This window comes from Alexandromys fortis, unplaced genomic scaffold, assembly GCF_014885135.2.
Source record: "Alexandromys fortis isolate MF-2015 unplaced genomic scaffold, M_Fortis_MF-2015_v1.1 scaffold_0, whole genome shotgun sequence".
NCBI lineage: Eukaryota > Metazoa > Chordata > Mammalia > Rodentia > Cricetidae > Alexandromys > Alexandromys fortis.
In genome coordinates, this window is record NW_026067949.1 from 2,790,377 (window position 1) to 2,795,398 (window position 5,022).

Below are 5,022 nucleotides of genomic sequence, written 5' to 3' on the forward strand. Positions count from 1 at the left end.
ACAGATATTAAGTGTAGAGTAAAGGACTAGTAGGGAGGGGAGTATCTCCCAAGGAAGGGAAATGGAATAGTTATGGAGAGATAAGGGACCGACTGGAAGAAGAGGATTAAACATGGAGCAGGCGTGAAGAGGAGAGTCTCACTGGGTATATAAACCATAATTAAGTGTAAGTCCCATGCCAAGTGAGCACAAAACAAACTCAATAGTATTTTTGTTCATTTTTTTTGTCTTGCATTGTTTTATCTGGGTATTTTTTTAAATCCTACAGGTGTTTTGCTTATATAATATGGTTTCTGATGTTGTGTTTTTAAGATGTGTGTGTGTTTCTTGTGTTATTTCACTGGTTTATTTTTCTTGCCTGTTCGTTTTCTAAAGAGATGGAGTAGAAGACATGGAATTGTATGGATGGAGATGAGGAGAATCTAAGAGGAGACGTGTGAGGGATCAGAGTGTATAACATACTTGCCTTCATTTAAAAAGAAACAAACAAAGAAAATCTTTCAATAAAGGCAGAAACATGGGAAAAGGACTATAGGGAGGTGGATGGGAGAGAGGATAGAAGGGAGATAAAGGAAGATGGCCTTGAGAATAAACATCATGTGCTATATTCATATATGAAAATTGTCAAGGAACAAAATTAATAAAAAGAAAATCTGTTGGCTCTGCAATTCTCTGAAATCTTTTGTTAGAAGAGAAGAAGTCAGGCTTGCGGCAGACCTCGGGGTGGTTTGTGAGCTTCAGCTTCCCAGCTGTGGACGCACAGTTCTGCCTCATTGCATGGAGGCTATGCTTCACTGGTTCCCAAAGCAGAGCTCCAGACAAAACCCAAAAGATGTGTACAACAGGAGACTTCTCAAATCAACTCCACAGCTGTGAAAACCAGACCTGTCACAGCCCACCAATCAGGCCGGTGTGTTTAAAGCAGGTAATATGTGTGCAAGGGTTTTTGAAAAATGGGAGTTGGGGTGTAAATACAGTAGAATTCAGAGCTTGGTTGTGGGGGCTGTCGGGGTGTGTATTTCCCTGGGTGCTGAGAACAAGAATGGACTTGAGTGACTTCATGGGCACTTCCAGATTCTACTGGATGGTGGTGTGTTCCCAAGACAAATCACTCTTTCCTTTCATCCTACCAAAGCCATTTCCTATAGACCTCCCCTATCTGTGAATGTGGCTCCCTTGGTGGCCTCTCGCTATATCATCTGGGCTTCCAGTTTATCCCTGTTGTTAAATTTAACTTTAACATATTCAGACAAGTATGATGCTATTATCTTAGCCTTAGGGTACTATCTCTCAAAAGATACTTGTACCACGGATTGCTTTCCAAGTAAAGGTCAAAAAACAACAAAAGCTACCACTACACCGCTTTTGAAAAGTGACAGTGTGCAGGAGAATATCATACTCTGAGGTACAACAACAGCTTTGGACCCTGTTCAGCTCAATGATACTTACAGTTACCCAATGTTACTTGCAAAAGAGGTTCTTTTCCAGGCAAAATTTATTCATATTATGTAGTGCGAAAGTGGCAGAAACCATTATTTCAAAAACACTGCTTCAGAACTGAAAAACTCCAGAATAGAAACATTTATGACAAATGATTAAGAAACGCATACCTAGTGATTAAATCCTCATTTCTTTCTTCTCTTGGTTTGTTAAGATGGTTTCTTTATGTAGCGTTTGCTGGCCTGGAACTCACTGTGTAGACTCGACTGGCCTCAAGCTCATATAGATCAGCCTGCCTCTGCTTCTCGAGTGCTAGTAATAAAGGCATGTGCCAGAGCACCCAGCTTATGCCCTCATTTCTAAAGGGTTCATATGCCAAAGGTTTTAGCGTCTCCTTAAGTCTGGATGGAGTCCCATTGTCTGAGTTGCAGATCTTGGCGTCACGGAAAGTTGCAGGACCACTCTGACACACGCATGGGGTAAAACAGCTTCTTAGACCTGGGTGAGTCTGATTTCCATCCACGTCATGTTGATGGGTGTGAACCACCAACACTACCTCTGTGGGTTTCCTAGAGAAGCTACAGGAGCAGTGCTTACTTCACAGGGCTGGGAGACAGCTACCTGTGCTGCTTTCCATGTGAACGGTGTCAGTAAGCGTATCATAGCCCACATACACAAAATAGCTCGGCTTCAAAACAGCCGTAACAAAACAGTGAGGCTGGTATAGTGGCTCATGCCTACATCCCTAGACCTGGGAAAGGAAACTGAGTCAGAGGAATTAACACGAGGTTGAAGCTGGGGTGGGCTACATAGTGAGTTCCAGGTCAATATAAGCTAGAGTAAGAGCCTGGCTCAAAAAAAAAAAAAAAAAAACTATTTTTTTTCAAGTAGACAGAAGAAGAGGGTCAGTTTTTGTGACTATATATAGCAAAAGGTTTGTTGTGCTACAGGGAGAATCATTGCCTTCAAGAAATCTAACTAAATCCAATAAAAATACTGAATTTAGCCTATATACTCACACTGTGATGAATTAATACTGCATGCTGTGTGATGAATCAGTGTGTGATGAATCAAAAACTGGGGTTCCCTGTAGAAGAAATTCTACCTCATGGTGGTCATAGACTAAAAGTCTTACTTGAGTGCCCACCAGTTCCACAAGCTACTGGTGTGCTAACATTGACAGTCATGTGACCCACTTATCCCTGCAAACACACACACACACCGAAGGAGGGAGAGAGAAAGAAAGAGAGAGTTCTGTTTTGCTAAAGAACTATATTGTCTGCTGTGGAGGACACAAAGATGGACTACAACTTTATTTGATTAGCAGTCTAATGAAAGAATTTCCAAGTCTACTTTTCTTAAGCAAGCAGTATGAAGCGGCAGACGCTTCGGTGGGAACTGAACTGAGGCACATTAGCAAATTTCATCATTACAGGGCTTGGACAAAACTAGAATCGGATCTTCAGGTGTCCCAAGCCACAGCGTATGAATTGCCCTGCAGAACACAAGATCTTAAAAACTGGAAATGGGGGAAGGACGTTAAGGAAACGGGGGACGGAAGCAACAGTGGTAGGAAAGAACTTCCTTTGAAAGCCCATGCCATTCGCCCAGTAAACACTGAGTCTGCAGTTAAGCCTAGCTAGCTTGTCCCAAAGAAAAGTCTAATTCTTTATAATACAATAAAGTACAACTTGTCTTAATTATCAACCCCCCACTCCCCCATACTCATAAAAATTACTATGTGAATATCACGAAAGCCTTAAGACATGGGCTTCATTTCAGCTCTTCTTCTTACTAACTTGGTGGCCCTGGTCAGGCCTATAGGCCTCAGTCTTGCTATGTGTAGAATGGAAATTTGCGAAATATAATGAGGCCCGAAATAAATCTAATTATTTTAAACAGTTCTGGAAACTAAGAATCTCCAACTACTTGTTCTTCACTTGAGTGCCTAACTGCGCCTGCATTTTCTTTATTCCTAAGTTTACTTATAACAGAAGGAGGCTTGAAAGGAAAATGGCAGAGGCTTGAAGAAAGAAAGACAAATGCATGCTTCTCATATATTTAGCAAATTATAAACTCTATAAAGTCCTTCTACCACAAACCTAAACTCTGGGGTTTTTTTAATAGAACTTTCAGAGAAACAAATTACAGTCATTGACATTAAAGCCTCAGTGAACGCATTAAATAGCCCGTTTGCAACAGCTCAGTGACCAGGAAATAGCTATAATAAAGTCACGCAGGACCTAACACAAATATGGCAGGAGAGAAAAGCATGCAAGAGAGGCTGAGAAACAGGTTGAAATAAGAAGGTACACCAGACAACCATAGTGCCAAAGAAGAGAAAGGGAATGTAGGAAGGCGATAGTAACATCAAGTCTTTTCCAGAACTAATGAGAGGTTTTAAAATGTGCATGTACAAAACATAATATACTGGGCTGGGAAGATAGCTCAGGGATACAGTGCTTGCTTAGCATATTTGAGGCTCGGGGTTCAACCCTCAACACTGCCAGCCAACACAAACACAAAACCACACACACATACACACACACAAAGTGTGCAAAAAAAAAAAACAATAAAAAGTGATGCCCAGATTCACTGTGGGAATACTTCACAGTTTACCAAAATAAAAAAAAAAGATATTATTTTGTATATGCTAATCACAGGCTCTATTTTCCAGCAAGCAGGACAATTCAAAATAAGTTATATTACCATGATACTTCAAGTGCTAAGTTGAAAACATTTGGTGTTTTTCTAGTGTTTTGCTTAATTTTTTTCTCTTTTTCTATATCAGATCAATATTTGCCGAAAGTCACACCCCCAAGCATTTTTGCCAACTGTTTATGTTCCTTTTTTTACTTGGGTAAAGCAAATCCCATACTTTCTTCATGGGGTTAAGGTCAAGACACCGAGGGGAGCCACTCCTTCCTAATTAGTTCCCCAGACTCCTCTTTTTCCCCCCTTCCCTTTAAATGGCCACAACAGTCTAGAAAAATGTTTGGAGTCATAATCCCCCTGATAAATGAATCCCCGATCAAGCAGCTGGTTTCCAGAAGGGGCCCCTCGCTGGGCTGCAATGATCCTGAAGCTGAACTCCAGTAGCTCAGGTCACAGCTGAAGTACTTCAGGGAAAAATACCTATCTCGACGCTCCGTTATGGGATTCACCAAGCTAAGAGCCTCCTGCCTCTCCCCTCCAAAGCGCTGTCACAAGATGAGGATCCTTGTCAATGAGAAAAACACTTCATGAGGAATGCAGGAGAAAGTCCCCTACTGATGACCTATGGGGGGGGCGGGGAGGGCGGACAGAGGGGGAGACTCCCATGTTCAGACAGTACTGGTGACTTCAAGTTCCTCCTAGAAATCTAACAGAGATTGCCTGTTTCTTAGGCCACTCATTTCTGAGCTAAGAAGAAGTCGTCTAGTAATAGCTAGTGGGGTCGCATTATTTCTTTGGGACTCCTCAGGTAAAATCACTCTAAAGAGAAAAACATGTATAACTGCAAAATTACCCAACACGACAAGAATCAGAAGGAAAATGAGAGATTAGGAAAGGCTTTTGTCCTGATTTTTTTGTGTATGTGAT